We start from the raw sequence: 23,678 nt of genomic DNA, 5'->3' as shown, positions 1-23,678 counted from the left end.
CTGAGGTGGGCATACAGAGAAACAAAACTGTACTGCTGGCCTGCTGATACTGCTATCCCATCCTCCACACAACTCCACCAGAGATTTACAACCCCAAACAGCAAGCGTCATAAAATCATAGAATAATTTTAGTTGGAAAAGACCTTTAAGATCATCACGTCCAATCATAAACCTAACACTGGCACTAAACCAAGTCCCTAAGAACCTCATCTAGGTGTCTTTTAAACAGCTCCAGGCATGGTGATACAACCACTTCCCTGAGCAGCCTGTTCCAATGCCTGACAACCCTTTGAGGGAAGAAATTTGTCCTTATATCCAATGTAAACTCCCGCTGGTGCAACTTGAGGCCATTTCCTCTTGTCCTGTCACTTGCTACTTGGGACAAGAGACCAACGCCCTCCATGCTACAACCTCCTTTCAGGTAGCTGTAGACAGTGATCAGGTCTCCCCCCAGCCTCCTTTTCTCTGGGCTAAACAGTCCCAGTTCCCTCAGCCGCTCCCCATCAGACTTGTGCTCTAGGCCCCTCACCAGCATTGTCGCCCTTCTCTGAACTCTCCCCAGCACCTCAGTGTCTTTCCTGTAGTGAGGGGCCCAAAACTGAACACAGGATTTGAGGTGCAGCCTCATCAGTACCGAGCACAAGGGGATGATCACTTCCCCAGTCCTGCTGGCCGCACTATTCTTGACATACACCAGAGTGCTGTTGGCCTTTTTGGCCACCTGGGCACACCCACTAGAGGCATCTGGCTGTCACCTCAGCAGTGAATCCCCTACAAGGTCTGTGTTTCAGTGATGGAACCAAGTGCAGTCCTAAAGAAAGCAGCAGAGCCACATCTCTGGTCCAGCCTTTTGCACCCTGCTCTCTGTTACACATGGACACAGAGTTACAGGTCTGAACGCGAGACTGGAGACACCTTCAACATTAACCAGCTTTCATATTTTTCTGAGGTCTCAAATGCCACACCTAGAAATTTCTGAGACAAAGGAAGAGTTAGCATTTCAAATACAAAAACTGATATTCAAAGCAGTTGTCTCTGACAGATTCCAGGTCTTTGAAACAAGGTTGTACAGGGACACAAGTGAAAAGAAAATACCTGGATTAATGAAAGAAGTGAGTAACAATAGATTTAATTAATCAATAACCACGCAGACACCCTTCGGAACCACTGCCAGCCATCTGGAAAGTTTTTCTCTTGCATAACAAAGTCAAACTCTAAGTGCTTTATTGCTCAATGGAGATTATTTTTTTAAGCTTTAGGTTTTCATTTCATCTGAAATTCCTGACCTTTCAAAAACATTGACCCTTTTGTGTGCACTGATTTTGTTTTATTTCCTTCTAGTGAAAGGAAGAGAGAAAATGCCAAGTGCCATTGAACTGATAAACAAGGTGTAGGTGTCCCGGAAATACGTACACATGCTTTCTCCAGAATGAGCAATGTGTCCCAGAACAGTCTGAAACATGGACAGTGAGTTGATAGCTCCCAAGGACATACTTGCTGCATGTGCTCATGAACACGTGCTGGGAAATGTCAAATTTATTTTTTTTTTCTCATTTTAAGAGGCTCTTCCAATGACTACACAGGCAGAGAGCTAGAGACAGAAAAACTGCCAACAGAATCACAGAATCACAGAATGTTAAGGATTGGAAGGGACCTCGAAAGATCACTTAGTCCAATCCCCCTGCTAGAGCAGGAACACCTAGAGGAGGTTACACAGGAATGTGTCCAGGCAGGTTTTGAATGTCTCCGGCGTAGGAGACTCCACAACCCCCCCGGGCAGCCTGTTCCAGTGCTCTGGCACCCTCACTGTGAAGAAGTTTCTTCTCATATTTAAGTGGAACCTCTTGTGTTCCAGTTTGCACCCAGTTTGTCTTACCATTGGTTGTCTATGAGGTTGGTCAAGCATGACTTCCCCTTGGTGAAGCCATGTTGACTGCCCCTAATGACCCTCTTATCCTTGATGTGCCTTGAGATGGCACCAAGGATAAGTTGTTCCATCACCTTCCCGGGGATGGAGGTGAGGCTGACAGATCTATAGTTACCTGGGTCCTCATTCTTGCCCTTTTTGAGGACTGGAGTGACATTTGCTTTCCTCCAGTCCTCAGGCACCTCTCCCACTTCCCACGACTTGGCAAAGCTGATGGAGAGTGGTCTAGCAATGACCTCAGCCAGCTCCCTCAGCACCCGCGGGTTCATCCCATCTGGACCCAAGGATTTATGGATGTCCAGATTGCTTAATTGCTCCCTAACCCAGTCCTTATCAACCAAGGCAGAAGAGACAACCTGAAGAGACAAGATGCTCATCAAAAAGGAGAGTGAACGGTACTGAAGAGAGCAGTCAAGGTAACACTGAGCAGCACCTATAACCTACTACAGACATGGCTTATCTTAAACCAGAAAAAAGCACTCCTTATCTGGAATAACTACAACTGCAGGTAGAGCCAGAGGTGCCAAGGAAAGGCACCATCAAAATGAAACTTGGAAAACAATATTTTTGGACTGGGGAGGAAAAACAGCTCTTTTAAGAATGTCCTTCCTGTGGCACGTGGTTTCAATACAGCCCCCCAAAACTGAACAAATCAAATACATGCACAAGGACAGGCTTCCTTCCGAGTGACCTAGCCTGCTGTCCTCAGTGGGACACTGCAATTCATCCCCACATAAGCAGATGTACAGAAATGGATTCACTTGAAGTGCGGTTTCCTTGTTCCTCTTCCTGGGGTCCCCTCCTCATCTCGTGTAAGTAAAGAAGAGGTGGGCACTGATTTCTAATCCTTTATTGGTGACTTGGTGTTTGGGAATCCAGGCACTGGAATTTGATTCCCTTTTCCATAGTTCCCAGCAAGTTCAATAGGAGTAGTTCTCACTAGCCTTGGGCTAGCTTTGCATCACCAAAGCAATTAAAAGACACATCATACCTCCTTACCAATATTTTTGAGATCATGAGTTTCTTCTGGAAGCTATTTTTCCCTTTGTCAGTATCCTAAGAAATAAAGCACCTTTCCCTACAGTACAGATTCGCTGCCCTTAAGTCATCTGACTCAGCTTTTGAAATTCAAACCTTCAGCCCCTTGCTTCTCCATACACACTTATTCTCCCAAGTGTTCTGAATCAGATAGATAATTAACAAATACGAAGAAAATCCCACTGGAAAGAAGTACATATTTATAGAAGTTTTAAAGCTGTGATCTCTGCTTGGATTCTAATCACTACATCTAAAAAAAAAGAAATCCAACAGCCAAGCACCAAATTCTACAATGACATCAACACTGTAAGTTATGCAATATTAAGCATGATTATTTTACACGCTGAGAGACTACGGAAGGGGCAGAGAACAGCAAGGGGAGCAAATAGTGGAGAATTGCAAGTGTATGGAAAAGAATAGTGGTTTTCCTTCTTATTTTGCAGTTTGTAACAACCTTGTGTTGTTTTCTTTTTTGTTTTTTCCTTATCCTGTCAACGTACAATAAGCACTACTGAGTAACCATCTGTATGTGACCCTATAGCTCTGCATCAAATTAGGTCTTTTTGGATTGATTACATGCAAATTGCTGGCTGCCAGCAAGGCTGACTAACCAGTGTTCAAATGCAGTCTATGCACCTTGCAGTGGAAAGGCAGGAAACAGAAAGTGTGCATTTCTTTAAGCCAGGGGCTCTGGGCTTGATGTTCTGCATTTTCATTAATCTTTTTCAATGGTCCAAGACCTACTACTCCGAAGGAAGAAAGGGATGAAAAATAGTCCTAGATACACTTTTGGTGCTGCAGCATATTACAGTAAACTACCTTCCATCCAATAAACTCGAGAGCAAGCAGAGGCCACATGATTCAAATTGTCTTTTGCATTATTCATTTGTGTGCCACACTGAACAAAGCTTTGAAAGGCAGAGAAGTGGTGACAAACATCAAGACCCTAGGATGGATCTGAACTCTGAAACAGAGTGGATTTCCCATCAGGTTTTGGGCTTCTCTGCACTGTGCAGCGGAGCATGGGACATGGATGCTCATGGCAGGGCTGAGCTGAGCCAAGGCTCCTCCACAGACCCCTGCAGCATGCTGCTGCGCTGATGTACCTCGTTTAAAAGCAGATGTAGTACAGCTGGGCCACAATGTACTGCTTTCACATCTGAGTTGGTGAGGGAAGGAGGGGATGGAAAAAACAGGAGAGAGACTAGGTAGCAGGTAGCAACAGTAATAGTAAATGTCATATAAAGATAAATAGCTTATCCATACAATAGTTATACATGTGCTCAGAACATCTGATGAAGGCACTTACAAAGTACTTCCCTCATGATGCCTTTACAGGTAAGAGTCACATCAACCTGCTGTATCTCAGGGGATTCCTAGAAAAATATCATCTGTCTAATCACATAACAACACAAGAAGCGGGGAGTCTGGATTAAAGTTGTAATCTGTAGCAGGCCAGCAGCCTTAGCACACTGCCTCAGTTTTGAGTCTCTCAGTTTGAGAAGGTTTCCAGAATGAGTCACTCACTCAGCAAGGATGTTCACATGAAGCAGTTGTGAGATTGACTGTAGTCTATTGTGAGCTGGACCAAGACTTATCAGTTCACACCAACCTAGTTGAACACTCCGTCCTTTCAAGCCATTAACAATGAGGGCATGACAAGGCCTGTTCCTTTCACCACTGTGTACTTTAGACAGGGCATTTAAATATTCCAAGTTTAAACTTCTTGGGAAAGATATGTTAATCAGGTTCTGTCAATACAAAGAATAATAATTTTTACAGAATCTGAGCAAAGTCTTTCTGTCACAAACTAGTGATAAGTATGTATTATCTCAATTAACTGACGTTGTTCCAAGTGAAAGAGATCATGCTGAAGGCTGGAGTCTGGAGTGAGAAAGGATCTTACAGATCCAGATCCAGTTTCACTTACCCTTGCATACATCAGAGGAACTGCATCAAAGACAAGGGGTTGCAGTTCATTGCTATGATTAGAACAGCACTGCTTCTCTTTATCCAGATAGGTCCTGATTTAACTGCTCTCCTTCCTGGTGCTTAGATTGGAGCATGTGAGTAGTCCAGCTGAATCAGACTATGCACAGGACAAATATAGTTTGTTGGACTGGAGCCACAGTTCTTATCATCTTCCAGAGTTGAGCCCGCAGTGTTTCAAGTCTTATGCACATGCCTGAGAGCTTAAGTTAGGACCATTAGGACCATTAGTCAAGGTCTATCACTGTTTAGGAACCTCTATATTTGACATGGAAAACCCCTTTCAAAACAAAGACGTCACAGAAATATGAATAATCAACAAGAGATTTCAGACAAGGAAAGAAACCTAATGAAGCTATCTCAAAGCATTGAGATAAAAGCATCTTCTTTGGGAAGCCAACAGAGATTTACATTTATCTTTATTTATACAACAACGTTATGGCTTGCAGCCTCTCTGTTAGAACTACAGACTTAGTAGAAAACAGAAATATTGGGCTGGGAGGACCTCGGAAGTCCCTTACAGCAAAGTAAAACTGCTTAGACCACCACTGAGTAACAAAGCTTTGTTCTTAAAGGACTCCATAAACAGGGACTTCACAGCCTTCAAGGCTGCTTCACTGCTTCTTCCTATTTTCAGCATAAATCTACTTCTGGTACTTAAACCAAAATCTTTGCTTATGCGAACAAAGTTGGCCACTATTCGTTGCATACCCCTTCTGTCACAGAACCAGAGAACAATTAATCTCTGTTCTTTTTATAGCTCTATTAGTAAACAGTTTTCCGTATTCCCCTTCCATTTTCTTTCTCCTAAACCCAGCAAACCCAATTCCTTCAATCATTCCACTTTGGCCATGTTTTCTAGACCCGCGACAGTTTTCATCGCTCATTTCAAAACCCACTTCTGTCTGTGTCTGACACAGAGACATGCTCTAGATAAGCTGTTGTTTTTCGCTGATGTTAGCAGAGAGCTTCTTAAATACCTAAGATGTGTCAGATGATACCACAAACTGGATCAGGTTTTCTACAGCAAAGACAGCAATTATATATAGGCAAATTCAGTAACCTTATTTTTAGATTTTTTTTTTGTATTATCATGAGAGTTTCCCAGTGCTTTGGTATGTCCAGCAGGCCATCACTAAAATAATCAGAATGAAAATGCCACAATTATGTATATCACATCACTTTTGTTACCCTAACTCTTGGTCTTATCCTCTCAGTCCACCTGTTTCATTCACCAGTTGTGTCTTGTCTTCGACACCTTTGAGCATTTTGTGGAAACAACTGTCCTTTACTAATCTGTAAACTTTCTCTTAATACATTGGGACTTCAGCTTGGTAAGATTGAGGGCATGAAAATGTTTTTTCGAAGCAATGTAGTAATGTATCAGGTGACAAAGCACCTAAGAGCATAGATGTCAAGGGGAATTAATCTGGTATTAGTGAGACTAGCAGGAGCAATTCAGATTGGAAAATAGCCGAACAGAGCTCTCAGGACAGCAGGTCCTTTGCCCTCCACTGGGTCAGAAGTCCAGAGAGGAGAAGCAGCTCAGGGAGCAGCCCCATCACATCATTTGGTAAGCCGGAAAGGGAAGAAGAGAGGTTACGTTCAGCAGGCGGATGCAGGCCCCTTAGAAGAGACAGCTTTGGTCTTGGGTTCTCATTGAACCTCTTTGTTCTCCTCTGATTTTCTGAACAATGTGATTCTGTTTCTCCCTATGAATGTAACTCCTTATGGGTTACTGCAGTTTTGTTTATTCTTTACATAAAACTTAGGAACTGGCTTTCTTCTTTTTTTTTTTTTTTTCTTTCTTTGTAGCAGATGAGCTTGTCTGGTTTATCATAATTGTCCTAAGGCTCTCCAGAAAGGCAGAGATAGCTGGCTCATGTCAGGATCATCACCAGAAAACACAGTCAGGAGGAAAGCTAAGGGAAGTCAGGCTGTTGTATATAGTGTCATACAATGTAGGACAGCTATTTAGGTACTCCTCCCCTCACAGGGGTTCAGGTTGTCATCAGCCTGTTCTCTAGCTTGCCAGCACAAAATCACCAGGTGCTACAGAAATCGCAGGCAAGTCTGAGTTAAACAAGCGTGGTGCTTACAAACAGCACCTCAGTGAGATTCAGGGAGGGGAGTGATCTGTTTAACAGCAGAGGTGACAAGTCACTCCACAGTTAGGAGCCTGGCACACTTTCTCACAGCAAGCCAGCTTTATAGGCCTCCTATTCATCACTGTCAGAGAGGCTGGGAGAGAGCATGAAAAATGTGTAATGGAAGTGTGATGGTCTGGGGAGATGATTAGGCCATTTAGTCCAGTGTGCTTGTCCACTTAAATATTTTGCTTCCACTCAGCCCTTCTTTCTTACTCTTTCCTGAGATTCTGTGGTTCTCCCCCTTCTGCCTGCAGACACAAAGCTCTAGCTGTTGCTTGATCTCATTTCTGTGACATTTCAGGCACTCTTCCTGCTGACTTGTTCCATCTGGTTATTACCCTTTGAGTGAGAAGTAGCTCTGCCTGCATCTCTGCTGAGTCTCCCAGTCTGTGTGCTGTTTCGGCTCCTCCTCCCCTAACAAGCAAGCTTGAGCAGGTTTATAAATAGGAGTTTTCAAGCTAATGAGAAAAGGGTGCGGGGGTGAGGAAGAGAGAAACTGCACTGAAGTGACTTCAGCGGCAGATCCTGGCGCTCTTCAGAATGATGGCTTTGCAGACACCGTCATGGAGGGACATTTGGAGAGGGGATGGTTAAGCAGTGAAAGGGAGAAGGGGTTTAATTCTTGGCTCTACCACAAGTTTTAATACAACTTGGGAAAAGCCATTCCTCCTCTCAATTCTCCATGGGCTGAATCCTCTTCCTACTTCCCTCCCAGCAAATGTACTGTAATGCCTGTGGGACAAGAATGGTCTATTCTTATGCATTTACTTGCAGATCAGTAAAATACATCTTTGCCTCTCGCTGGGATCTCCCTGTATTGCCGTGATAATACAGACTTCTGTTTAGAAGCAGTGCCCTGACTCATACATATGACATCCTCTCACTTGGGCAAAATGTGCACCTTGCACTTCATGACTCCCCCCCCACTTTATTTTTATTGTCCCCACTTGGGGCTGGTAAATAAAGCAGCACAAGTCCTGCTGGGACTAAAATCCTTGTACTGACTTCCAGCCCGCTTTCCAGAAGGGTAAGTCATTTCCCTTATCTGTACTGTGAAGACAAAACACAGCCAGGGTGACCTAATTCGTACAGATGGCATGTGGGTCAGCAGCTTCATATCTGGACAATACTCTGCATAGGCTACATGGCTTTGTAAATGCCAAATATGTCACTGTATTTGGTCTCTGAATCAAAAATCAGGGACCTACACCAAAATAACAGCAGAGGAGTGGCTGTGAGACAGCTTTCTAATGTCATAGGAGTAGACATGATAAAAAAAGAGGTGGGGGGCAGACACACTAAAGGCAATATAAGATCAGAACGTCTTGGTCCTGAGAAGCCTTCGAGGAGTTACAAGATTATTATATTAGACAAGTACTGTCCCCTTGCAAGTTCTAGCACACAATGTGACACCTTAGTGCTTAGCAGACCTATGGAAAAGACGTGAGGTCAGGTGTAGAATAAAATCTGTGTACAACTGCAGTGGGTCATGAGTCATCATCTGGGATCATCCATGATTGCCTCCAAACACGAAGATTTAGCTGTAAACCACAGGATGTTCTGTCTGTCTGCAGTGGAAAGAATCCAGACTCATTCTGATACTGGACAGCCAGAATGCAAACATTATGCTCAAAATACTCAATGTACCTACAAAAGAGATGATGCTCCCGCATCCCTTGCTTCTGGACCTCACACAGACTAAATCTCAAGCATGCTATTCTTTTCAACCATCAAATTAGGATTGATTCCTTAGAGACATGATAGAACACAGTCCTCTCCTCCTTGTATCTTCTCTTTCAGAAAGTTCTTTCTGAAGAGGTTTGGAAGCTTTCATTTCTAACCATGGAAATGGTTTAAGATCTTCCTGTACTATATCCCCATCTGAGAGAAACTCTTTGTTAGTCCACAGTTAAAACTGATCACTAAAAACAAACTCTCTGCTTTCCAAACACCTAGCTGCAAGAACTGTCTGTTCAGGACAGCAGCAAGAACTACTTAAAACATTTTGTCATTGTGAGATACGAAGAATTAGCAGCAACTTTGCAGGAACCTGTTCAGCATTTTGAAGCATATCCAAGCAGCAAGAGAGCAGCCCTCATTTACTTATCCCAGCTTAGAAAAGTAACATCCAGACAGGTCTCATATTTCTATCCATCAGGCTTTCTCCTAGTCCTGGATATTCACTTCTCCTCAAAACTCTTGCAAGCACTTTCATGATGTCTTATAGATAGCATCATCAGCACAGTAGCTTACTGAGGAAGTGTAAGATGTTGTCTTCTGACAGCGATTTGGAAGGGGAATGGAAAATCTAGCTCTTGTATTTTATTAGCTGAATGTTATGCTCTTCCAAAGCCTGTTGGCAAAGTTCAAAGGCTGATGGCATTTTTTAAAAGTAGGCTGAACCACAGCCAGCTCATGCAGTTTTAACGGGAGACGTACTAAACTTCTCAATGAAGTACTATGCTCCTACTGAATCCTCTAATACAAGAGAAACAGGTCTTCTACACAATGAAGAGGAAATTTGTTCTGGTGGCACTGGGACATGGAAACCAAATCTTCAGCACTGTACTACTGTCATCACTCTAGGAAACTTGCCTTTGTTAATGTCCCAGAAAAATGTCTCTCTGTAATAATACAGTGTCTCAGGAAAGGTCTTTTTCAGAACTTTTCCCATTCAACAACCATGCTTCATTACTTGCCCTTTTCAGAAGCCAGTTTTCTATCCAATACTGCTTCTATGGCTCTAAAATATTGGGCTAAGTACCCATTTCATCTCTCCACAAGCACCAACCATGCTTTCTGCTTTGCAGAGCATGTTGCACAACTATAGGTGCTGTTTGCTACCCAGTCTCCAGACCGCCTGACCAGTGCTTTATCCACAAGAACGCATTGCCTAACAACAAACAAATGAAAGGGGTCCAACTTCCTAACTTCACACCCTTCTTCCGCACTACTTGCATCCTGGAACAGATCTGTTCATTTCACCAGTGGATCTGTTTACTGATCTAGTACTGTGGTTGTCAACCCACAGTAGGTGAGATCCCAGAGGTCTGTGAATTATTTTTAAGGAGTCCGTGGATGAAGACCAAGAAAAGCAAACCTACTTTCTCCACAGGAGCCCACACCTCTGCTGGAATTCTTAGTGGCTGGCAAATTGGAACAAGGTTGAAAACCATTTGTCTGGTGTGACGAGATAGGATATGTTCCCTCAGGCATGAAATTTTGGGGAGCTGCTGAGTAACTCTGTCAAATTGTAACAGTTGCAGTGCCTAGTTAGCACCTATCTATGATGAGCAGCATTTGTGAAATAGCTTGGGGTGCACCAAGTACACAGCAGCTATTCCTTATTCCATGCCTGGATGAGACAACCCGTATGAATGGTAAGCTTTCCTTTGGGTCATTTTAAGCCAGTCCCAGAATCCCAGAATCATAGAATCACAGAATACCAGGTTGGAAGAGACCTCAAGGATCATCTGCTTCAAACTTTCTTGGCAAAAGCCCAGTCTATAGTAGATGGCCCAGCACCCTGTCCAGCTGAATCTTACAAGTGTCCAATGTCGGGGAAGCCACCACTTCCCTGGGGAGATTATCCCAATGGCTGATTGTTCTCATTGTGAAAAATTTCCCTCTTGTGTCCAATCAGAGCCTCTCCAGGAACAACTTTATCCATTGCCCCTTGTCTTTTCCATGTGACTCCTTGTAAAAGGGAGTCTCCATCTTCTCTGTAGCCACCTTTTACATACCGGAAAATGGTGATAAGGCTGAACAAGCCCAGTTCTCTCAGCCTTTCCTCATATGATGGCTTCTCAGTTCTTTGATCATCCATGTGGCCCTTCTCTGGACCCTCTCAGCCTGTCCACAACTTTTTTGTATAGCAGGGATCAAAACTGAACACACTGTTCCAGGTATGGCCTGATGAGCACTGAGTAGAGTGGGATAATAACTTCTTTATCTATGCTGGTGATGTCCTTGTTGATACAACCCAGCATCCTTTTGGCCTTCTTTGCCACAGCAGTACACTGTTCAATCCCAATGAACTTGTTGTCCACCAGGACCCCAAGGTCCCTTTCCACAGAGCTGCTTCCCAGGCAGGGAACATTTAAGGCAACAACCCCTAATCTCAGTGTTTCTGTAAAGTAGAGCTCTTGTTTTGTTGTAAACATCTACCTAGTATAAAGTATAGTGCACTACATGGCTACCGCACAGCCTGTGCTGTGCTCCTGGATTATGTATTCCTAGGTCCAAGACCTAACATTTGTCTTTGTTGTTCACAAGGTTCTTATTAGCCCACTCTTCCAGCCTATCCAGGTCACCCTGCAGGGTGGCTGTCCCTTCTGAAATGTCCACTTCCCCCCTCAGTTTGGTGTCATCGGCAAACTCTATCAGGGTACACTTGATCCCATCATCCAGATTACATAGGAAGATGTTAGACAGTGTTGGGCCCAATATCAGTCTCTTGGGGTCCCCACTTGTGAGAGGTTGCCAGTTTGAAAAGGAGCCGTTTACCACCACCTTCTGTGTACCACCTGTCAGCCAGTTCCACGCCCACTACTTGGTTGAGACTACTTGTCTCAACCATGACATACTGGTTTCCCCAGGAAGAGGAAGTAAATTAAGGGAGAGAATTCTCTAGAAGAATGTAGTAAATCAAATCACATGAAGTCTCCTCAGTGCAGAAAACTGCTCATTGCACAGAGAACTATTGCAGGCTCCTCTGACCCTGAGTCTGTTCAGCATGCAGAAGAGAAGGCTGAGACAGGATCTTATCAATGCTTATAAGTATCTCAAAGCTTGGTGTCAAGAGGATGGGACCAGACTCCTTTCCGTGGTGCCCAATGATAGGATGAGGGGCAACTGGCACAGACTGAAGCACAGGAGGCTCCATCTGATTATGAGGAGAAACTTCTTTACTTTGAGGGTGCCAGAGCACTGGAACAGGCTGCCCAGAGAGGTTGTGGAGTCTCCTTCTCTGGAGACATTCAAAACCCACCTGGACACATTCCTGTGCGATCTGCTCTGGGTGAACCTACTTTAGCAGGTGGGTTGGACTAGACGATCTCCAGAGGTCCCTTCCAATCCCAACCATTCTGTGATTCTGTGATTCTGCGATTCTGTGATTGCAGCTCCCCATAATGCAACCAAGCCTTTCACAAGGTGTGCACAAGCTGTTCACAGCAAAGTCCTAAACATATTTCAGCAAAATGTTTTCCTTGGGAAAATACAAGGTAAAGTTGCACTTTCATTGCAAGAGCACACAGTGATGGCAATGATGTTGTGTCTAGCAGAATGAAAAAAGAGAATTCTATGTCTTTAAACTTTTTATGAAGCAAAAGGTCAGCAGTAAGAAGGAAAAGCACCCTGAGCCACTCTAAATGCTCCAGCTGAATCTAAATTACCCACTTAGAAATTATTCTTTTTGGGAAATACTGTGGTTCTGTTTAAAATCCATCCACCAAAAAAAACTGTTGCAGAATAAAATTTCCTTATTGGTCTCCATCTCGCAGCTTTAGTAACAGGTTGTGACCCCAAAAGTGTTTGCGGAATCAGTCCTGTACCTTGTTTTTTTTAAATTCCTTTCACAAGGTACTCTTTGGTGTAGTGCTGGACACCCGCTTCTCACCTTCTACATATGAATCTTCCTACCACACCTGTAAGGTTTTTCTGTGCACATATAACCTCTGCCCCTCTTCATAATGGCCCTTTGCTTTTGCATGACTGGTCTGCATTGCCTCAGAGGCCAAAATGTGCAAACCACAGTGAGGTACGTGGCTTCCAGCAAGGCAGAGAACTGGATGTGAAGGAGGACTTAGGAAGCAAGGGAGCTCTGCAGAGGAATAGCTTTTCTTTTATTAGAATAATGCTGTGATCAGCGCACAGTTGTTCAAGTTGCAGAGTTTAAAAAGAGCTGATTATAGATACCCATGCTCTGTATACACCTCCTGAATGGTTTTGATGGGCCGTCTAGACTATGTTAATATCATTCTGTTGGTGGCAATTTTTGCCATTAAAAGTGTGTGGGGAGAAGCACTGATGTGGAACATACTTCTGTCTAAATCCTGCCTGTCTTTAGATTTGCTCACATTCTAGGAGGTACCTGTTAACCAGGAGACAGGAGAGCTGTTTTCTCTGTGACAATGCACATCTAGTAGTCTTTTCCAACTGCTGAAAAATGCACACACTAAAATACCATCAGATGATAAAAAAGCAAGCGAATACTGGAATGAATAACTAGCTTCTGAGTTTATCCCTGCATTGTGGCATATTAAAGAAACACTAGATAAGATCCATTCAAAGCAATTGGAGAACCAAACCCAAGCTGCAAGCTGGTTTATGCAATATATAACTAAGAATTTAGTGTGAGTAATGTATCTATCTTCTCTGCAGTGCCTGATAGCAGCTTAAAATCTGACTAAGTGCCTGTGTCTTTACAACACTATTTAGCTTTAAAAAATCTTGTCCTGCCCGTAAAACCAGAGATATTTAAAAATTGATATACAGACAAAAAGCGTTTATCCTAACTTTCCCATCAGTTAAATTACTTGTCATATTTTCTCAAGACTAATAAAAAGGACTAAGCTTTACTAAATACCACAGTTTAGGATTTCCTCAGCAGTGTTTTATCCAACAGACAGCTCCTGCTATGTATTCTCAAGTAGTCTGCAAGCATCTGGCTGGAGGGGATTGCTTCAGTTTTTTTGGATGCATTTTCAAGGTCACGAGGACTTTCACACCTTTTACTGCTAGCTGCTCAATGGCAGGTAAAGGATGTTCAGCTAATGGGAACACAGATTGGAGCTAATTATAGAGTGATTGACTTGCCATGGACTTAATTGCTTATTAGAAGTCACACTGATCTCTGAAATGGAGGCTATGAATTTCATAATATGCAAAGAAACATCCAGCATCTGAAGAACAAACATGAAAATCTCATTCAAGTACAAGTATTAGGTATTTGCATGCAACTTCTTTGTGTTACACATTTCAGCACCAGCACTGAAATCTCAGTGTTCAGGTATGAATGTCAGCAAGCAGATTTATACAAGAGCAGCTCGCCCTACCCATTCTTGCCTAGGACCAATACCAAGACACAGGGCCAGCCAGTTACTGCTCAGTACTTGTATAAAGCGAGCACAGATAGAAAGCTGTGCTTTCATCAGACTCTACTTGTATTAAGCAACTCTGCAAGTTCTCCTTTCACTATAGGGCACCAGCTCAAACCACTCTCCCCTCCTGCCCTGCAGTATGTGCTGCTTGCTGAGACTGCACACGGGTATCAGCAGAAATACCTACAGAAAGCAAGATGGAATCGACGTTCTTGCTTATAAAGCTTTTAATGCTATGGCTCTGCCTAGTTTCAAGACCTTTCCTTCTGTTTCCTTCCCCATTCTTGCACACAGTCACCAGCTGTCTCCATTGCATTTTCCACCATCACCTCCTGTTTCTTCATGGAGCCCTAGTAGGCTGAACTCTGTGCAGGCCTAAGCTACTACAGTGAACACCAATGGGACTTGTATTATGCACCTTATTGCCTGGGCTCAGTGAAGTACCACGTTTGCAATGTACTGAAGTGGAGTTAACAAAGCATCCTTACCTTTTCCCTTCCAAGCATCCCTGTTCATATTTTTAACTTTGAGAGCAGTCAGCTTTTTCTTTCATTTAGCCCTTGTTTTATCATATCCGTTGGAGTTAATCTTCTCACTGCTGACACGGCCGTTCCCACCTGTGGTGGCTCTACTATTTTGAATCTCACATGGGAACTCCAGGGAACTAACTTCTATTCAGGGACAGATTTTGCAGGACTGTCTGGCAATTACATCACTTCCCTGTCTGCTCCCAGCATTCAGAAGTAGGGGTGTGTACCTGCTGCATTTCACAGCTGAACATCTGAGTGCAAGTTTACACTGGGACAAGCTTAAGGCAATCATAGAATTATTTAGGTTGGAAAAGACTCTTAAGATTATCAAGTCCAACCAAATGCATTTGCTGGTAAACTGCAGGAGCTCAGGAGCAGAAACGTGACACTTCACACAGAAGTGTAGACTCTGCTCTCTGCTCCCACCCACTTGTTGGATGTCTTGTACCAAATCGCAGCTGCACTCCATGGGGTCTCTCCATGGCCTGTGGCTTTGGATATTTGCTCTGCTTGCTTGCTCTCTCTTTTTACAGGCTCCAACTTGCTCCTTTGTCATAATTTCTCTCTTCCTCAATTCATACTTTGTCATAAACAGTAGGAGACAAAGTTGTGCCAAAGTGGACAGCCTTTGTACATTGTGCTGACAAACATGAGGCTGTGGATAACACCATTTCCCCTTTAAAAAAAATACTCCCTTGTCTCTGAATGGCAGCTCTTTCTACTGTGACGTGGTAGCACAATGAATTCCCTGCACTGAGACGTTGCTCAAAGCCTTGAGACAAGGCACAAAGGGAGTGCAAATAAATGAACAATACGGCGAAAGAAACAAAGAGCGAAATAAAAGCAAGCAAGCACTAAAGAAAAAAATAAGTAGAAGCGGCCTGCAATGTTTAAAGCTGTGCCATGCGAAACCACCACCATACAAAATGATGCAGAATTTCTACAGATCTGGGCTGGCAAAAAGCCTATGGGGAGTCCAGTCAGGAGAGCACATTGACTCCACGAGCAAGGACAGAGCTGGCAATTAAAGGACAAGTGCTGCACAATTTTCACATTGGCCTAGTGCATTCCATCCCGTGGGATCCCACGGAGTGTTACAAGGACTTTTCCTGCTCTTGAAATACAGCCATATTTGGGGTAAGGGGTTTGCAGTGTACAGCAGCAGCATATAAGTAAAGGAGAAAAAAAAAAAAAGATATTTTTGCTGTTGCATGGGCCCTCCCTTCTATTGTCCCTCCACTTCCAAAAGCTCCCCTAAAAATAAATATTCCTCACATCCACCAGTAACTACACAAGACTGACTCCCTTTAGAGAGCCATGGGGAGTTTTCCACCCCAGAGTCATAGAGGCTTGTGCAGAAAAAAACAAAAACAAAACCAAACCCCCCCCCCCAAAAAAAAAAATAACAGACAAAACCAAACAAAATCCCCAAACCAAACCTATTGCATAGAGTAAGGTGCACAGGTCATTGTATTGGAGGCTGACAGGAACAGACACAGAATCACATTAGCAAGCTCAAAGCTGTACTCACAATGTCACCCACATTCTCTACAACTCTAAATTAGGCATTTCTTCTCAAATAGCAGTTTGGTCCTACATTCTACTTTCTGATCCCTTCAGACCAGCCTCCCTCCACAACTGATCCCCACTTATCTTCCCTCTTTTCTACTTGTTCTTCACCCATTCCTTCTAGTCATAAAAGCAACTCTCTCCTCACTGAACTCCCATCTTAAATCCCTCCAAAATCACCAATGTCACTGCAGAGGAGTTGTTACTTGATGGATGCTGAATGGTCCCTTGCAAATGACCACCTTTTCCACCACATCGGACCTGTCTCTGGAGGCTTTAGAGGCTTTTCAGAGCAGAGCCACTGTACTTCGGTCTCATGTACAAAACATTTAAGGCAACAACCCCCTGATCTCAGTGTTTCTGTAAAGTAGAGCTCTTGTTTTGTTGTAAACATCTACCTAGTATTAAGTATAGTGCACTACATGGCTACCGTGCTCACTGAACACCACCTTCTTTCTCCCATGTTAGGTATCCTATGGGATGAGGAAATGCAGGTCTCTGATGTGTCCCCTGGACACTCCACATCAGGCTTAAACTCCTCAGCCCCTGTGCTGCTGCACGATTCAAGCCACTTTTTTGTGTTAGATCTAGTGATTTTGGCTGAGTAAGTTTTCAGCCAGATCAGGAAGGCAATCCAGCTTGCTGGTGACCAAAAGTGGCAACGGGACTGCGCAGCTCTTGGTGCATTGGTGCAGTGGTGAATCTCTCCAGTACTTCAGTGGCGGATAAAGAACCTAATGAGAGCAGGGAACTTGCAGCCAAATCAGGGGACGCACTGAAAAAGGGCTACCTCTGAGTGTTCCTGCATAAACAGATTTCTGCAATGGAAAATGCTTTTGTAAGGTCTTTCTGCTCAACCTGTTTACATTTTCCCTTCCTCCTTTTCTCTCCTGGCTATAATTAGCGGTCAAGTCTTGTTGCATATTTTCTGTTCATTTGCCTTTTAGAAAAGCAAAAGCCAAGACTTTGAGAAGATAGGCAAGAGCTCATTTCGCTTTTTCACTCTGGTTGGACTGAGACACCACTGCTGCTTAACCTGGCCTAAAAAGCCTTGGTGTTCTTTACCTTTAATCATTCATTCATACTCCTACACCTCACTCTTGATTGAGCTGACACCAGGGTTTGTGCACTTGGCTGTGGAATCAGCTCAGGATGAAAAATAACTTTCCCATCAAAATGGGTATCTGTTTCACAACACTAAGACATAAATGTTTGTGCCAGCACCACAGACAGGAGAATTGAGTCAGAGGAGAAGAATGACAACAGACAACTATGGTGGAATGGGAGAATTATAACATTTAAGCTGGTAACTGCAAAATTATAGCCTTGCTGCTCTCAACAGTTGCAGCCTGCTAGACAAATGTTGCTCAGCCCACTGCATACTGAACAGGGTCAAAACCTTGACCCATAGCTGTGAGTATTCTCTCCACCTTCTTGCAATTAGAAAACATGAAACTATCTGCAAAGTAACAATCTCTTCTCCCTTCTTTTTCTCAAAACATGTGATTGTTACATGATCCAGGATTCTTCCTCCCAAGTGGGAGTCCATGCTCTAAGGCCTGCCATGACCTGCAACGATTTTTGTTTATTACTGCCTGACTAGAAAATCTTGTAGGCAAAGAAAGGACATGTCTTTTCTTCAAGGACATTTCTCTGCAAGGTATCTGTAAGGATCTCCAAACACTTTGCAAACATCTTTTAGTGATGACTCAGAGCACCTTCTCTCATTACTCTTTAATGCTGAAATGGAGGCCATAGGTTGTCAATATGAAGGATGTGAAAGCAGCAAGGTCTTCAGCAACTGCTGCTTCTGCTTCTTCCTCACTCCTTCCCTGTGGCATCTTCACCTCTCAACCTTCAACTGTGCACTGCTCCATAAACCAGATGGTGTAACTATTCCAACTGAGAACCAAACAAAACTAATAAAGCTTTGTTGTTGTTGTCGTTTTATTTTATAGCCTCTGCAGTTACCAGACTGATCATACTGCTGGGAAAACGTTCAGTGATGAGGAACACAGTAGTAACATGCAAAGGCAAAGGAGCGGGAATGAGCTGTGGAGTAAGGAGAAAGTGAAAGAGAAGATGATGATGCTGGGAAGTGAAGTAGCAATACCTGAAGCCTGTATTATAAAGAAGACTGTGCCATCCTGCCAATTTTTCAGGCACAGAAAAACTAAATTACTTGTCCACAGGAAAAGAGCAAGCTGTTGTCAGGGGGCATAATTTTAAGAGATTATGACACCTGCTTATCCCCTCTCTCAACTCCAAGGATGCTTCTACCCTCCTGATCTTGTTTGAAATCCCAATGAGAAGGTAACTAGTACAAACCTCACCCAGGTGTATTGTCAATAATTGGCAGCTCATAAGAGTTTCTAGACTGGTTCCTAAAGAGAAAAGAAACAGTGACATCCAAATGCCTCAGCCAGGCCTTGCTTTTAAAGGTAGCAGGTATATACACACACAGATGGTCCACCTTTATCCCCTTCCCTTCCTTCCTTCTCTTTGCCTCTGCTACCACAAGAAAATCGCACTAGTTAAGTTTAAAACGGATTTTCAAAATACATTTTAAAGTAATTTTTAAGGATTAGTTTTAAGCCAGCGCAAAGGCCTGGGTAACCACCTCTGAGTTATCAGAAGGCTCTTTCAGTTTAAGGAAACCCCGTAGTGCACAATCTGAGACGTTGAAATAAGCTGGTAGAGTGGAACTGGTGAAAATGTCTGCATGGTTGCTCAGCTTTCTGTGATGAAAGCCTATATGTATGAAGATGGAAGGAATCATTTGCAGTACCCAAAGTGTTCTATACTCGCTCTCTGTGTGGGAGCACACAGTACCCTCCATGTGGGATGTTGCTTGGACAATAGGTTGCATGGGAGCAGCAAGGGCCCTGCTCCAATCCAGCCTGCCCACAAGTCACTGTAGGAAACTTCTCCCTGCTGTTCTCCCAGTGGAACAGAAACACTCCTCCAGCCTTTTATGAGATCCAAACAAGCCAGCCACATGTACTTTGTGTATGAGAAAACAGGAAAAGGATAGGAAGCTGCATTTTAAAGCTTTGCTACTCCTATTCAACAGCAAGGCCTAGCAATTTAGTAAGCAACTCTATTCAAGCCTATGATATAGTTAAACTGCCTCTTGGGTGTTACTCTGTGAGCAGGCTTGGCTTTCCAGGTCCATTGTTGCACTTGCTAAGCCAAATATTCTTTCAAACCTTCGGATCACAGAGTACACTGCAATTTCCAAGCCAAAGCCCTCAATAAGCTAGCACTGTCCTCAGGACAAGTATTCCTGAACATCAACCTCTTCCCCAACATGATACCCTCTCCATTTCCATCTGCCAATTCCTTTCTGTTCATCCTGTTACTCTGGGTGATGCCCACACTCCCTTGTTCCTATGGAAGCACTGCCTCAGCTCCCAGCTGGCAGGTCCCCATGGCCCAGACAAAACTGTAGCTGCCCCCCTATCACATTGTCTGTATTAGAGTCAGTGCTGATCTGCTGATAGAGACAAAAGAGACGCTGCTTGTTTCTCTTGCGCTTTGCTGCTGCTGTTGAAAGACAGCTGCAGCTTCCATGCCAGGGGTATCTGGGGCACCAGCCTCCTGGCCACACTTCCATCTTTTCCTGGTCAGTCACCCTTTTCTCACAACACTTCTAGCCTGAAGCTTGTGTAGCAGGGTTGTGCTGTGCTGGAAGAAAGTGGATTTGGCTGCAAGACAGGGGAAAATTCTCCCCCTGCTCTCCTGGATTCAGGCATGTAGGGAGTTTCCCAGTCATCATGGCCTTGGCACTTAGCAGACAAGAACTAAAAATGCTGTTGCAACACTGAAATTGTGTGCTGGCATGAAAAAGAGAGAAGTCTCCGCTAATGAAGCTAATATTTACCTTCATTGTCAATTTAGAGGAATGGTTATTGTCCTTTTGGACACTTCAGCCATGCCCGTTAAGAGACAATCCCTCACATTAGACCTGCAATGTGTGCCGCAGCCCACCCTGCAAAGGTAGAGAGAAGGAGATGGAAACAAAGATGTTCAGTGCAACCAGACTGCTATTATTTGAATGAAAAGAACATCCTTATTATGAAAGTGCTAGTAAGGTCTTTCCCTCTAAATGGACCACAAATAAGAATGAGCAGGGATTTAGCAGCGAGAGGAAAAAAGTAGTGCTATGCAAATAAAAAGGGAAATGTTTGAATGCTATGTATAGAAAGGTGTAGGGCTGGCTCTAGGAGTCAATAAAGCATTTAACTTCCCAGAGTGGGAAACCAAAGCACACAAACCAACTATGACCCAGCGTGCTGGCTTTGGCTGGGACAGAGTTAATTTCCTTTCTAGAAGCTGGTATAGTGCTGTGTTTTGGATTTAGTATGAGAAGAATGTTGATAATACACTGATGTTTTGGTTGTTGCCAAGCAATGTTTATAACAAGTCAAGGACTTTTCATCAAGAAGCCTGGAGAGGAACAAGAAGCTGGGAGGGGGCATGGTCAGGACAGCTGACCCCAGCTGGCCAAAGGGATACTCCATACCATGCTCAGTTATATAAACTGGGAAAAAAGTTAGCCAGAGGATCGCTGTTTGGGGGTGGGCTGGGGATTGATTAGCAGGTGGTGAGCAATTGCACTGTGCATCACTCATTTTGTATGTTCTATTATTATTATTGTGGTTATTTTCTCTTCCTTTGTTCTCCTATTGAACCGCCTTTATCTCAACCCATGAGTTTTGCTTTTTTGAATCAGCGAGAGACCCAACTGTCTATTTTGCCTGTTCCAGAGTGCTGGAGAATCCGACTGTCTTCTGCTGCCACCACCTCTGGTTGACTGGGTTCAGAGTGTGTGAACAGCTGCTATTTCCAACATCACTGCCAGCAGCATGACCTGTCCTCACTCCTCTCATCCCTGTGCTTGGTCACCACCACTGCTCCTCCCATCCATACCCCTAACTTCCTTCCCTTTTTTGTCATAGGAGTAGATCTCAGTATCTGTTCCTCATACTTACAGCAGCTAAATTCACTTTTGCTTGAAAAATTGACACTGCTCTGGAGAAGTGCCGCATTTATTTAAAAGTGCACTCAATTTGCAGTGCGAATGTTTTTGATCTTACCAAGGGCAAGCTCCCGTTTGAAAATCAGGTCAGCTGCGGTAGCTCCTAATGGGACAACAGCCACCAGCAGCCTCTGGTTAGGGACGTAAGGAGCAGCTTCATGGTGAGGAGCGCTTCTCATCCCTTCCCAGCAGAAGCATGAAAGCAGCCCCACTTCCAAGAGCCTTGTAACAAACCAGCTCAGTATTTGTTTGAGGTTGGCCCTGGCACATGGCATCTGACACAACATGTAACTGAATTGCATTCTGGTGAAAGTCACCCTCAAGTTCAGATGTAAAACTGGCTTCTAAAACAGCTGGGTTATTAATTTGTTGAATGACAAAGAGAATTGCTAGGGTTGTAGATAATAAAGGAAGCAGTATGTTTTAAAACTTAACAAGAAATACTGATATGAGACTTCAATAACTTCCAGTAGGAATCCACCACAAAAGCAGCTCTGTTTAGAGCAGCTCCTCAGTGCCAAAACATTTAGTCTAATTATTGTAGGTGCTTAAGCAATCACGTCTTAGACCGCTTTATTTCACAGCAGAATTGATCACTAAAGATTACAAACAGAGCAGCAGAAGAAGTTCTGCAAAGAAAGACACAAAAGCACACTGTTAAAGAGTTACAGACAAAATATCCAAGTACTGTGTGGAAAATGCTCACAAGCGTAGACTTATGAACATGTGACACACAGAAAGAACATCACCAAGGGCACAAAATCATGCACTCACAGGTAGGAAATGCCAAGATTAGAACTGCCTATGAAACCATTGTTCCCTGTGAGAGGTAAGGCACTGTGAGACAATCTCCACCTGCAGAATCACAAACTGTTTTGTCCGAGGCACCTGTACCACACTCTGCACAGGGAACCGATGAACCTGAACAGTGACTCTACAGTCATTGATATGTGGCCTGCACACTACAGGGTCACCATGCTATAGATTTCATCTGGACCAGACACAAGCATACAATCACATTTTAATAATCTTCTCAGCCGAAGCTCACAAGATGGCATTTAGGAAGCTTTATATTCATATAGGGGACTTATACCAGCTGTGGAAGGACAGACCATACTTGAGTCATCGTGAAGCCAGTGAAGCACAGGCAGACTGTGCATGATACACAATCTGCCAGAACAGAGTGTCCCTTCACTTCTTTAAAAAGCATTTGCCACAGCAGAGTAAGTATGTACCATTTCAGCACTGTGCATCATGCAGCCATGGTACATTCGCTCTGGTCCTAGAACTGGAATTGCCATCTCATACAGCCACGGATCAAATAAACAAATGTGCTCATCCTTACTGTCCTCATTCCACATCAATCTCCTCACCTTGTATCCTGCACACAAGCTGAATCCTGCATTGAATGTACAACTTCTATTTTCCCTGTGCATATTTCTCCTTGGTTCTCTCAGCACAGATTCATACTTCAGGTCTCCACAGCACAATGAAGTGTTTGGACAATTTAGTGGGGGCAGCTCTGAACAATGTGTGTGCCCTGTAGTCATGTCATACCCAGCTATATGTTGTACTACGAAAAAACACTTTTTTGCTGTTACCACTTAACATACATATCCTCAGAACAACTCTGAGAGATGGTAGGGAAAGGATATTAACCCTATTGTAAACACATAAGATTGAGTCTTAGAAATCACAAGCTCTAACTCTTTCTGGCTGGCCAGTCTAAGATGTAGAGAAATTTGTTTTTTTCAGAGTCCTTCTCCGTTCAATAAAGCTGGTCGATCAATGCAATTTGTAATCTTCCACAAAGTGGAATACCTTAAGAAAAAAAAAGACATAGTCCATTATAGCTTCACTTAGCTATCTAGTCAGCACAAAATTCTATGAGCAGTACTCACCTCCCTGACGCGATCCTTTTTTCAGAGCAGGATAGTGGTGGGGACTGTGTCTCACAGCTGTGTCAGCCTGTGCTCCCAGGAGCAGGTGAAACCATTTGACAGCACGTGGCTGATTAGACTTTATTCCTGAATTCTCTTCTGCTTTATTTCTCTGCAGCTGAGAGAATTAAATTGAAGGGGAGGTAAACGTTAGCTTTTGCTTCTTTTGACATAATTTGTGTCATAGATCTTTCACAGCTCACTGTGGGACTAGTCCCTGACACTCGCATCTCCGTTAGATGGTGTGACCTTTCTTCTCCATACCTCCCCGTTAACCTGCTGACACATATCTGCAAATAACAGAGGATAAATTTGCCTTCAAAATTCAGCCACGAGGGTCAGAGAGAAGTATTGCCTGATGTCTGCAGGGAGAAAAGCAAAGCAATTCTTT

At 43.6% G+C, this 23,678-nt stretch overlaps 1 long non-coding RNA gene across 1 annotated transcript in view; it reads right to left on the bottom strand.

Annotated features, from left to right (window-relative positions):
* LOC110365387 (uncharacterized) overlaps positions 1 to 23,678 on the bottom strand; it is an 82,300-nt gene that overhangs the window by 34,209 nt on the left and 24,413 nt on the right. Inside the window, exon 3 of the long non-coding RNA XR_002424846.2 lies at positions 23,249 to 23,405. This is a non-coding gene — a long non-coding RNA (uncharacterized LOC110365387). The remainder of the gene's footprint in view (positions 1 to 23,248; positions 23,406 to 23,678) is intronic.

The sequence above is a fragment of the Columba livia genome, chromosome 1 (genome assembly GCF_036013475.1).
Source record: "Columba livia isolate bColLiv1 breed racing homer chromosome 1, bColLiv1.pat.W.v2, whole genome shotgun sequence".
NCBI lineage: Eukaryota > Metazoa > Chordata > Aves > Columbiformes > Columbidae > Columba > Columba livia.
The sequence above is the reverse complement of the archived record's forward strand: the minus strand, read 5'-3'. Positions and strand labels throughout refer to the sequence as shown.